A 14,039-nucleotide genomic window follows, 5' to 3' on the forward strand; every position below is an offset into this window, starting at 1 on the left:
GCTGCTGATGTAAAATCTCTCTTAATAGTTCTTTAGTATTTTTTTTTACTCTGCAATATCTCCTTAAACAAATAAGTCCTCTAGATATATATTTCCAAATATAGGTTGTTTTAAAGCAAGTGCTCTGAGGCCTGCCTCAGCACATGTCAGTACCAGAATACCACTGTAGTTCTCCTAATGCATCCCTCATTTCCTTAACTTTTATTGAAAGGCAAGAGAAGCCTGCAGGGATGCTGGCTTGACAGCTATGACATTTAAAAGAAAAAAAAGTTTGTAAGAGGACTCCAACCAATGCAATAATTTCCTTAATTATCTTCTGCAGTACTGAAGGCCAGAAATCTTGAGGCCATCCTTGAGCCTGGACTGATTTTTAAGCCTGCTACCCTTCTTACAGTTTGCTTGTGTGTCACTGACATCTCACAATGTCTCCAGAACTGCCAAACTTCTTCCCTGCTTCAGCTCTGGCTCTGCTGAAATTCTTATTAATTCTTGAATAATTTCCTGTCTCAACTATTTCAGCTCTTTCTTTTATAGTTCTTCTAAATCCCTACACTCTCAAGCTTCAAGAGACCCAGAAACTGTGTTTAGGTTACTTTTTCATGTACATTCCCCATCCATCCCTCCAGCCAGGCATCTTTGAATTCAGGTTCAACATCAAGCTTGTGCTTTTCAGAACTCTGACTGGATTTGTATCTCCTTTTTCAGTTTTGAGTCTGTAATGAGCAGAGTGGATACAAATGCTTCATTCAGTAACAAGATTGAGGGAAGCAAAAGGAAACCAGGGCTTAGAGAAAAAGGCCTGACATTCAAGTTCAAGATTCAAACAGTGTTTCTGTCAACCTCTAGGTTGTAGTAATAAGTAAACTGTCACATATGGATTTACTCATAATCTATAGTCGTGACAGAGAGGGACTAAGGCACTAGTATGTCTCAGTCTTAATGTGTAATTTAGATAGGAGGGTCAACATGAAGTGGTTCCATTAGAAAAAAAAATCGTTCTAAGCCAAAATACTAGAGTGCTCTCAGATGCCAAATTCGACACTTTTTTTGTGGGGAAAAAAAAATGTACTCAACTTGTTTGCATCTGACATCATTATTGGCCAGTGAGGTTATCCCAATATGCAAGACATACAGCAGGCACCTCAGGAAACCAGCATGGTCAAACAGAGACCACCTGTCTGAGCTCAAACACAAGAAGCATGTGAGAAGTGAAAGGCAGGGTATACTGCCAAGGAGCAGTACAGAAGCATCACTTGGGCATGCAGGGATGGAATTAGCAAGAGCAAAGCTTGGCTGGTATTGAGGCAGATAAGGCACGTGAAGTGCAACAAGAAGGGCTTATGCAGGCATGTTGGCAGCAAAAGGAAGCCCAGCGAAAACAAGGACCTGCAGCTGAATCAGGCAGCTGATCTGCTGTTGAAGGGCATGGAAGACAATGAGGTACCCAATGCTTTATTTTCTTCAGTCTTTACTAGCAGAATCTCCTGCTAAGCCTTTCAGGTTCTGCCAGTTCTGTTCAATCTTTCTATCAATGATCTGGATGGTAGAGATGAATGCACCATTAGTAAGTTTGCTGATTACATTAAACTGGGAGGTGCTGTTGAGTCCCTTGAGGGTCAAGAGGCCTTGCAGAAGGGTCCAGATAGACATTGGGCAATCATCAATGGCACAAAATCAAACAAATTCTGGATTCTGCACCTGGGACAGGGTAATGCTGGACACAAGTATAAACTGGGAGAGCAGCCCTGCAGAAAGGTACCTGGGGATGATGGTCAGCAGCATGGTTGATGTGAGTCAGCAGTGTGTGCTCTGGCAGCCAGGAGGGCAAACTGCACCCTGGGGGACATCAAACACAGCACAACCAGCTGGTCAAAGAGGTGATTATCCTGCTGTATTCAGTGCTGGCGCAGCCTCACCTGCAGTGCTGTGTGCAGTTCTGGGCCTCACAATTCAAAATGGATGTGAAGGTCCTTGAATATACCCAGAGGAGGGCAACAAAGCTGGTGAAATGGGTGCAAGGCATGTCCTGTGAGGAGCAGCTAAGGACTCTGGGTTTGTGTAGTTTGGAGAAAAGGAGGCTGAGAAGTGACCTCATGGTTCTCTACAGCTTCCTGAGAAGGGGAGGTGGAGATGGAGGTGCTGACCTCTTCTCACTGGGATCTGGTGACAGGACACATGGGACTGGTTCAAAGAGCTGCACCAGAGGAGGTTTAGGCTGGACATGAGAAAGCATTTCCTTACCGAGAGAGTGGTCAAGCACTGGAAGAGGATTCCTAGAGAGGTGGTTGATGCCCTAAGCCTGTCAGTGTGTAAGTGGTGTTTGGACAATGCCCTTAATAACATGTTTTAACTTTTGGTCAGCCATGAGGTGGTCAGGCAGTAGGAGTAGATGATCATTGTACATCCCTTCCAAGTGAACTATTGTATTGTATTGTGTTCTGTTCTGTTCTGTTCTAATAAGGTTTCTCTGACTACTAGTGAAGTTGGAAGAGAGAGGTATTACCCACAGTAGAGGAGGATCAAATTAGGAAATACTTCAGTAAGTTGGACATATACAAACTCACAGAACCTTGCAGTCATGGAACAATAAAAACCAAGTTGGACAACAACAAGTATGAATTGCAGCACTTGGGGCAGAAAACCCCCATGCATTGGTACAAGCTGGACACGGACTGGTGAGAGACCAGCTTTGCAGAAAAGGACTGGGTCTCTTGGTGGACAGCAGCGTGAACCTGAGTCAGCAGTGTGATCCTGCAGTGATGAAGGTGAACAGCATCCCAGGTGGTATAAGCAAGATCATCATCAGTGGGTTAAAGGAAGTTAATATCCTCCATTCTTGGAGATTTTTCAAAATTTCCCTGGAGAGTTTCGAAAAGGCCATAAGCGACCTGATCTAACTGCAAAAGTAACATTCCTTTGGGCAGAGCTTGGACTGGAGACCTCTAAAGATGCTTTCCAGTGAATATTCTATGATTTTGATGCAATAAAGAACATAAGCTGATATACGACAGTCATTTGAGGAATCTCCACTCTCAAGATTAATTTATTCACTTAATGGGAAGTGCAGAGTAAAGTCTATGGAATTTATGTAGTTTATATTTAAAAGTGCTGTGTATATAAGAAAAACTTTAGATTTGAAATATTTTTAACTTTCTATGTATTCATAAATGAATGAACGGTGGATCCTTTTATACATAATCACTGTAGTTATTGATACACACACCTCCCCATGCCACTAATCTTTACTGTAAATATTTACTTTACTGTTATAGTTTCATTTAGAAGTACAGTGTGGAGCCTGAGAGTTGTGATCTGAGAACTGTGACTATGGAGACTGTCAAAGATTTGAGTAAACACTGATTCATGATCTAAAGAGCTACTACAATATAATTAAAATGCATGAGTAAGCAGAATTGTAAAGTATACCACGGAAGACTTGTTGAAAATAATTTCAAGATTCATTGTGAAATATTTTGGAGGAAAGCTTTTTTTGAGTGATAAAGAAAGCCTTACAGAATATCAAGTTTCAAAAAAAAAAGAAAAAAAAAGTGAACTCTGGATTTTAGGAGCTGCAGAATGGTTTTGATTGCAGCTAAACAGTCATATTTTCTTTGTATAGACCCCAGTAACAGATGTTGCTTTCTTTCTTGGCAGTCCGTAAGTAATCTCTTTTGTTCAGTGAGCTCTAAGGCTTGTGTATTGTATTTGCAGTTTAATTTGTCAGAAGAAGCAGTCACGTCATGTTATCTAACTTCTGCTTCTTGTGGTCATTAGGTACTCGTATTACTTGGGATGCTTTGTGTAAATGTTCTTCATAGTACTGCCATGAATAAATGTTATCAGAAATAGGCTCTACTTATCTACAATGCCTTTTAGTATGATCATTTTCAACACTGTTTCATCAGCTGAAGAGTGCTTAGAAAGCCAGCTTCGTTCAAGTCAATTGTGTGGATGGAGGGAATGCACAGTCACCTGTGCTCAGAACTGCCTCTTGTGAAGCTGGTAGTGCAAAATGGCTTTAAAGCAAACCCCTAGATGGAGGAGACTTGTGCTGCTCACATTTCATGTTCCTCATGTAGCACACATGCACTCCCATTTTTCTGCTTTCTCTCCCCAAGGGCTATTGAATATAAACACTGTGAAAAGGAGCTTGGAGATGGCTTTTGCCTTGCCTGGAGCTGGAGTTGGAGAAAGAGAAACAAAGAGAGGAAGACAGTTTAAAGCCATATCTGTCTACTACTTTCAGTTGTGCCAAGAGCTGCTGTGCCACAGTGCCAGTATTTCAAGAAGATTGCCTAATATCATTAGGCATATGTTTTGTCATGTGTAAATTTGCTATTTTAAAAAAATAATCAGACAAAAAGACACCTTGGTCAAAAATACATACCTCTAGGCAAAGAGTCTGGAGTAATAACTACACATGATGAAAAATCAGATTTGGATTTTTTTGTGATGTTATCTTATCTTACACTTCATATTAGTTGTGCAGAATGATACAACATAGAATCCACCAATGTCTACTTTATAGACTTTGCTATTCCAAAGGAAATGGGAAAATACTTAAGTCCTGAAAGAGGGGAAAAAAATCAGAAAATAGGCTTGCAGACAAGAGTTTGATACTACTGTATGTGATGGCATAATGTTCTAGTTTATCACTTCAGAGGTCAGAATGGTTTGAAGTAGTTTAGGGTTGTGCCTTCCAACAAAAGAAACATGTAGAGAATTGGTGGTTTGCCGAAGGCGCCTGATTCTGTTGCCGGCAAAGGCAAAGGGTAACTTGTCTCTACTTCACTGAAAGCATGATTGGATGCCTAATAAAATTACTGTGTAATACAGCAGGGTTGGCAGTTCCTGCTTAGGAAGCCAAGGAATAAAATAGCAGAGGCGTTGATGTTCACTGGCAAAACTCCCATTGACTTCACAGGACCTGGGCTTTAGCCTTAAAATGAGTAATGTTGAGAAAATGTGGTTCAGAAATGTTGAGTTAATCTGTTGGTTCAGATCAGGGTAGAGTGGACAACTATGCCTGCAGGCATTAACAGGTAGGACGTATCTTTTCATGGTTGTGGGGTTTACTGAAATAAGTGGATCGGATATGGGGTGTGGTACCAAAACCTATCAGGGTGGAATCTATGCAATCCTTCCAAAAATCAGTCCATTACCAGGGTGTGACTGAGTATATTTTGGCTGTGTTATTGGCAGGCTCCTCACTCTGCAGCTCCTTTTACCTTCATGGACAAATACTGCTAAAGTAGGAGGGCAGCTAAGAGAAATGTATGTTATTAACAGCTAGGACACAGCCTGAATGCACTCTGCCAGGATGGTGCAAAGCAGGGGTGTGCACAGAGAAACAAATATATGCAGAAAACAAGAAAGGAAAAAACATCATTGTCATGAGTTCCTTAAGAGTGTGTTTATCTGTAAAGCATAAGTAATTGTACCATAAGTAATAATAAAAGGAGGAGGAGCGATCTATTTAAAGAGGGAAGGGTGGAGTTAGTTTTACATTTGTGAGCACAGGTAATGTATATGTATGTCTATTTCACTACACATAATTGCCTAGCTCTGTAATAATTAGTGAGACAAAACCACGTCTCAAATAACCTGCCTACCGTCTTCAACAGATCCGGTATTCACCCAATCCCTTTTCAGATGTCTGATGTTTGTTCATGATAAGTGACTGCCTGAACAGTGAGTTTAACATAATTTCTCAGAAGCTGTGGCCAGCTTCTTGCTGTGCCTGTTCCAGCCAGAGATGGGGAGGGCGTTTGCGTCCCTCCCTGCCTGCACAGGTACTGACTGGGGACAGGCAGCAGCCACCTCCCTGCACCGGACAGCACTGAGAGAGGGCTGCAGAGCTCAGCCTGGACTTCAGGACTGTCATGGTTCAAAAAGAGGAGTCTAAAGCATCATACCTGGCAAGTAAACTCATTTTATAGTAGTGGTGTGGTGCTATAACTGTAAGGCCAGAAGAAGAATGAAGGTTTGAAGAGATTTCCTCTTCTTACAGACCTTGTTGTAGTAATACATCATTAAAGGATTGGTTTCTTTTGATCCCTTAAAACAATGAACTGGATTTTTTTTTGAGCCTATTTCTCATATGGGAGTATATCAGGATATGCTAGAATATTCAGAATATTTAGGATATAGTAAAAGGAATAAAATGACAAGCTAAGAAGTCTAATGATTAGTCCTTGTTTAAATTTACTCTAAAGATCACAGAAAAAATCTTATGCTTTATATTTGGATGAGCTGGGAGCCCTGTGTTATACATGTATTTTAATTTCTATAGTCTGTTTATCAAGACGCATTAGCATGAAAAAGCTAAACCACAATGCATTACTTAATGCACATTTTAGAAATTCACACATCAATGTTATTTGGTAGGAAATAAGACATAGGAACTCTAGAAGATTTTAAACTGTTTTGCTCTCAGACAACACAGCTCTCTTGTAGAAACACATCTTCACTAGACCTGCTCAGAGAACCAATGCAAAGTAATTTTATGTAGTGATTTTATAAAAACTGTATGGAACCTGCTGTATCAGTCATAAAGAAGAATTCTATGTCGGGTTTTGGTTTGGTTTTGTTTGTTTTTTAATTTTTATTTTTATTTTGATCTGACTGTCATCTGGAAAAATCAATGGTATCTGATTAAACCACTTATGATTTTTGTTAGATCCTTTGTACCTCAAAGACTTCTCCCCATTTAACACACTGAATTCTCGAAGACCCCCAGCAGAAGAAAAGCTTCTTGAAATGTGCATGAACAGAAGAGAAACAGAAAGTCCTTCCAAAGTACCTTAGTCATAGGCACTCAGGTAATCCTCTAGGCAAATTTTAGGATTCTGTTTGCATATGTACGCAGCTTTCATTTGCATGAAAATCTGGCAGTTGTATTAACACTTACTGCGGTTTTTACGTACTTGCAGTCCTCATATGAACAATGAATATGTAAAATTTGCTTGAGAAATTTCTGAAGCTTGATCTCCAAATCTGATTAATTTTCATAGAACTGATCATCTCTAAGTTTCATTTTTATGTTTCTAGCTGAGAAAATAAGACCATACATGTACAAACACAAGTTCTAGCTGGATTTGTGCATACCATAGGCTGGGCTCATATGTCTGTGTGTGTGCCCTAAGTTTTCACACAAGCCACTGAGTACTTAGAGATATCTGCTTGGATATTTTGGTGAACTATTACTTTTGAACTACAAAATCCATTTATGTGTGCTCGACCACTGCTATGTGAGGACCCCTCTTAAGGCTGCCAGCTCCTGCCCCTGTCCGTTTATTGTGATATGACAAAGCTTGTGACTATTTTTCTATCCAGAATACTTGTGATATGTGCAGTTTATCGCAATAAGCAATGAATTTAAAAGATGTCTAGAGAACATACTAGTGGGAATCTTCTGATCTTTTAGCCAGCACAGGATAAGATTGCTTCCACAGCTGAATGTGCATTACTCCTGTAAGGAAATCCCGATATTTCCTCCAATTCATTATCTGAATGTGGTGAGTCACCAGATTTTGTTATTCTATTTGAGCAAAAGTCTAAGTTTACATACAGATGAAAGCAGATTCTGAAAAGGAAATTGCCTGTTAACTAAAAACTTAAATACATTTATTTAAGCCCAAGTGATCAGTTAGCTATCTTCCAACTATGCACTTCAAATTCTTTCTAATTTAATGTATTACCGATTTTACATCTTAACACATGACCTGTTACAAAAGACAGAAGCTGTCTTTTGTATTTCCAAACTACTGGCTTTTCTTTAAGCCAAAATATACATATGTTGACATGCCAAGTGGCTCCTTCTTCAGGTAGGAAAGTAAAAACATGTTCAGACATGTCCCGGAGGTTGGGAAAATTGCCATAAAATGTTTAGTTTAAATAAAGCTTCAACAGTTTCATTTTTACTACTTTCAACAGCAATCAGATCTCTAATTAAACTCCATTAGCTTAAAATAAAGCAGAGCTTTGAAGATGCGAATCAATAATCAGAGTAAATGCCACATTGACTGCATAAAGAAAGTTTTGAAGCTTTGCCCACACTACAAATTCTTCCAAGTTTAAGCCCTTTTACTTAACTTAGGCTTAACTAAATTGTTCAAATTTATATTTAGAGCAAAGAGGTAAGAGGCCTTTTTAGAATACAGCTCACCTGAGAAATCTGATTTCCCCTCACTGTTGAACCTGAAACTTGCAAGGTTTTGCCTACTACAATGTGACATTTCTTCACTGATAAACTGTTTTTTTTCCTTTTAAAAATAGGTTTTGCCACAGATCTAAATGCACCAGCACTGCACCATCAGTGAATTCATCTTCTACAATTCATCTTCTTGCTCATAAAAAAAGATTAAAAAAATTCAAACCAACACCACGAAGGATTCAAACCTTTGTACAATACACAGACTCAATGGCAGGATTCAATTCACTGGTTTCCTTTGTACACAAGAACAATAAAGTCCAAAATAAAGGCTTTGAGAGAGAACATAAGCAAATATTATAAAACAAGCAAACTAGTCCTTTTAAGTCCTTCTCATTAAACAGACATAGGCTGATGAGGATACTGAGGCTACTTGTGCCTATAAGAACCCCTGCTGTAGGCAACATGTTCAAAAGTTAGATCTAAACCACAGAAACACCAGCTCCATAAGACACATCTCATTCTGTTAAAATGTCTGGAATCAGATTACTTAGTCCTCACAATCATCAAGCTTCACAGAATAAGACTAGGTAAGCGAGACTGTATTTGAACTGTCTCATGTTCTGCCAAGAGCCTTCAAAAGTGTTCCTTTCTTAAGTGTTCTCAAGTATCTGTAAAAATGCTATTTAAGAACATCCAGAATTAATTTGGCCTCAAAACTACTAATAATGCTGTTCCAGATGTTTGTGGTGAATTGTTCAGCTAGGAAAATTAATAAAGCCATACTTACACAAACAAGCTTGTTTTAAAATACTTGTCTGGATCTGTCCTAAACCCATAAAAATCAGGAAATTCTGTACTCTCTGTCTCTTTAGAGCAGTTGTCCCCAACAAACCATGTTATGCTTCCAAATTTCTCATGCATTCTTATCATCAAAAAACTTTTTGAATTGGAAACAATCTAAACTTTACAGTTTACTTCGGTTCTGTGGACCTCTTCTCAAGACCTCATGGCCTGTAGTTTGGAAACTAGTTCTCTAAGATGCATGTAAATGATAATGGAAAACATGGCTACAAGATATCTGTTGGCCCTCACTTTAATTTGGTACAGCAAATGACAGTGGCATTTAGAGATAGACTTTTGGCAGTTGAGCAACGTGGACTTATGGCCAAGCTCCTGATCTACCTATATATCCATAAGGACAAATTAGCTCAATGTCACCCAGGCACTGAAAAACAGTAAGAGCAAAAAAAGCTTTCTCTCATGTTTGCTCTTATCCACCTGAAAGAATCCAGAGCTTGCTCTTAAGTATGTGATGTAGTCAGGGCATTTCAGCTCCTATGTGTTGCCTTCTTTTTCTGGTGTCTGTCTGTGTATGGCTTGACTCTTTAGCAGGCCTGAAGATGTAAAAAACTAGTTCCCTTCTGACTTGAGGACAAAATACCATCTAAGTGAGGGAAACAGTGTAACAAGTCCCCAAGCTAAGATGAAAAATTCATTTGAGACATAAATGTTTGTTTTCAGACTGCAGTGACTTAAAGTGCACCACCAAAAAAGTATGTGTATTTGCATCTCATGTCAAAAATCCTTTGTTCCTAAATACATTGAATAAAAATCCTTAAATAGTCCTTAAGTATTAAAAGTCCTTAAATACCTTGTATTTAAATATGTAGTGCTACTCATGAATGTAATAATAGCTACTTAGTTGTGTATTCCTGTCCTTACAAAGCGAAAGCTATTCATTTGCATGAAGATATTTTTGTCTTTCTGCTTCCAATACAAACATAAAAGATGAAGACAAGCAAAAAAGCTCCATCACTTAGGGGGTCTCACTAGATTACACACAGTTCAGTGTCTAAATTACCTAGTGCCTTATTAAGGATTGAACATTTTAATGGATAATAAAAGTTACAGCTCTATTCTCAGAGGCTCATCAGCATTGATCAGTTCCACGCTTAGGTCTGCAGGTGCTTGGAGGGGTCAGGAGGAACTGGCCCATGATCCCTGCAGAACCAGAAAATGTGGGGAACTCACAAGTCCTTAGGCCCAGTTTCTGTTATAGTGTGGAGGCTTCTCATTACAGAGTGGAAAATCTTGAAATAAGAAGCCAGCTTAGCTGTCACCACTGGGGGCCACTGCTACTTAGCAAGAGAGAAGCAAAGGGAAGTTGCTGTGAGGCCTGGAGTCCGCCCTGACTGGAGATAGCTCCTAGAGAGAAGCAAAGGAACTGCCCCGGTGTAGAGTCGCTGTTTGGAGATGGGAATAACCAGCAAAGATAAGCACAGGGAACTGAAATCTCCTGACAGCAGCAATATGAATGAGATGCCAAGACTTGTGCTGAATGTCGCCAGGACTGTTGGCAGAAGTGGCACCAACCGCTCTTTGCAGCAGTACTTCCAGTCCTGTGCTGGCCCACATTTCTGTAGGAAGTGGCTTGCATACCGGTAATAATTGAAACCCCTTGCTCCTTGCTAATCAGACCTGATCAAAAGCGGGCCATCATTATCATTGTCTTCAATGATCAGGAATGACTTTTCCTGCTAAGAGGGAGAACAGGCAATATGGAACAGGCAGAAAATAAAGTCAGGTAGCAGAGACTTTAAAGGAAGTAATTAGAGAGCAAGACAAAGTGAAGAATGACGACAGACAGTGGAATTATGCACAAAAGAGAACTGGAAGGCTTCTTTTTATAGTTTAAGGCTTTTTTTTTTTTTTTTTCTCAATACTATTTGTCTGTAATAATGCAGAACTGAGAATTCTGGACTAGATGCAATAGTCAGGCTTTTTCCAAGGTTTTCCTATGAGGATTAAGAAACCTCAGGTGAAACTCTTTCTCACTCCACATCTGTGGATCCATCATTCCCATCTGTGACGTTATTTTACAGCCAAACTGACCCTTCTGAAAATTGTTCACAAGAAACATATTCAGCCTTAAACAGAACCTAAGGCCTGACTTTTCCTATCTCATATGCATAACCTGATGGCATAACTCAGAGGCTTCAAATGGGCTAGTGTTCATACACTTTACAAGTGACAAGGGACTTATTCCTCACAACCATTTATCACACTGATGCAACAGAAATGTTTTGGAGGGGAGCAGTTACATGTTACACACCCCAACATTTGCCTCTTAGTGCTTCTAGGTTTTAGACAGCAGCAGGTATTTTCTTTTTGATCTGAGCTGCCATGCCATGCAGGAATGATGTCTAAGGGCCAGCCTGACTGAATGTAATCCTTTCAAAAAATAAACATAGATAGAGGTCAGAAAAGAAAAACAGGCAAAGAGGAGTTTATCCCCCCAGAACTAGTGGGCAAGCTGGCATAATTATTGATAAGAATCGTTGACCTCCCACCAAACACTTTAAATACATCTCTGGCATTAAGCAAGCATTGTACCACACTGGGTTGTATCAGCCCAAACCTCTGTTCGCAGCCAGACTGGAGAAGCCCATCAAAGGCAAATTATAAGAAGGTGTAGGTCGCTGATGGGTGTTCTTGGCCCCATCCCCCTGGGAGAGCTCTGGCACTGGTACTGCTATTGTACATTGTTAATTAGATCATTCTAATTAATTCAAAGTTTAAATTAGGAAGGAATGAAGATAAATTACACTAATACATGTAAGCCCATGCTGTTTATTTAGCAGTTGAACAAAATAATGTGGTTAAAAAGAGTCTAACAAGGCAAAAGCACAAGACACAGCTGTTTAATAGCATTAAAAATGAGATCTCAGCCTGTGCTGCGGGCACATACTGCTTGTTTGCATTTGAAAGGGTTGCCAAGATAGCTGTACTGGCAAACCCTGCCAGTGTAGATGCAGCTGATACTAACAAAACAAAACAAAAAATCTATTTCCATCTCCTGAATGAAATAACTTACGCTGGTAAATGGATTCTTTTGCTGGTACAGCTCTGCCAGCTTTAGAACTCTTGTTGGTGTTGCTAGGGTAGTCTGGAAGACGTTTTAGCTACATAGGTATGCCTGCAAAATGTTTAAGTGTCAATAAAGCCATATTATAAAGTTTACTATACATTCAAGGATCCAAGAACTTGTCTCAGCACAGAAGCCAAACCAATTTAAATAAAGTGTGAGGTTAAACTCATTTAGTTAAAACAGCAGTACTTCTCTGCATAGCAAGTTGTATTTGAGTGGAACAAAGAAGTTTTTGCTACCCAATTTTTTTGAAGCCAAATGTGGCACTTACAATTGAAGAGATGAAAACTGAAAATATGTGGGGGTTTACAGCCTTTCTGTTTTTGAAGGCCATACTTCCATTCCACATAGTCATTCTTCCAGACTTCTTATTTAAAAAACCAATCAACAAAACCAACCCAAAGAGATTATCAGTTTCACATGACTCTAGAAGCTGGGGCTTTGAGAAAAGGGCCAATTATCTTGTGATTTGCAATAAAATAATGATATTTAGCAACACTTCGAAGATCCTATCTATTCTGGCATATGAATACTAGGAGAGACATGTTTAAACTAGTTCAGTGGGCATGTTAAACTATGTCCTGGGATAGGCTTGGCCAGCTTTGTTTTCAGCAGTGTCAAAATACAGATTGGCCTATCTACAAAACTGGCTTAACCGGAACTGTGTTTAAATGTGACCTGACTTAGTCCTTAGACCAACATAAACCAGGCCGAAGATTTGTTTTGGACCAGGTTAACTTGAGTGTTTTTTCCATGCTAGCATTCTTATTCTAAATATGTTAGAAGCTGTATTCAGACAGAGCTACCTAGTTTTAACTCCTGTGCAGAAAGGAGCAGAGGCATTTTGGATGCTCTTCACAACCTGAGCATAAACAGCAGCTCCTGTGAGTGTGTTCAAGAGAACTGCTATTGCGGTTTGTAAGCATTCCAGGTGTGAAATTACAGGCAGAGGACTATGGAATTGTTTTTTCTTCTCCCTCTCTCTCTGCTCCCACCAATAGCACTGCTTTACACAGTGCATATGCGCTGAGTTACATGCACACAGAAGGGGCTGTCTGGCTGTGTAGCTGTCTCCCCAACAGATTATGTAGAGCTTCATCCAATCATTCTGCCCTGATTAACTGCAACAGGTTCATTTTATGGAGGACAAGGATGATCAGTACCTCATCTGGTCACTTTCTTACAGGATTATTGCCTTGTTCTGTTCATGCAGAGTATTGCTCAAATTTGTATGCTGTAGGCAGCCATGTAAGTCCTGTATGTTGTCCTCTCTACAGACCTAATTTTTCACCGACTATTCTGCACAGCCATGCTCAAAATCAGTTTCATCATTCAAATGTTGCTGAGCAATAGATTAGGTATCATTATTCTGCCATTTCGGTTTTTCACTCATGGTGATAATTCTGCCTGTTTGAAGTTTGTCCTGAAACTGCATGAAGTAATGCATTCCTGTGGTTTTAGTTGCATAGGATTATATAATCTGACTTTCCAACATCAGACAAGGGAAGATTCACCACAATGGTAGTAGCTTTAAGGGGACAGCATTTGGGTGGGATTGCTGCAGGTTTTGTTGGGGGAAAATGGGGAGAAAACGAGATCAGAGAATTTTATGGGAAATGTTACAATGAAATGAAAAACCCAGACACATAACAAGGACAATACAATGTGCAACAAAGGTTCAACATTCAGAGTCTAATGCAAAATCGTCATAAGCTACAGGGCTCAAGAGACCCATGGTGTCCATGAATACCCCTCGTGTAAGGTTGTTTACAATTTCCAACAGCTTCTCACACCTAAACAGCTTTGAAACATACTTTATGACATACAGATGTGCAGCATTTTTAGACGTTGCAATTTTCGATGGTTCATGTCGTAATCAAATAATATTGTAAAAAGAAATAATCTATGAAACAAATTACTTTCATCTGCTCCCCATTCAGCCATGCTCTCCAAATT

Source organism: Streptopelia decaocto (assembly GCF_964273445.1).
Source record: "Streptopelia decaocto genome assembly, chromosome: Z".
Taxonomy (NCBI): domain Eukaryota; kingdom Metazoa; phylum Chordata; class Aves; order Columbiformes; family Columbidae; genus Streptopelia; species Streptopelia decaocto.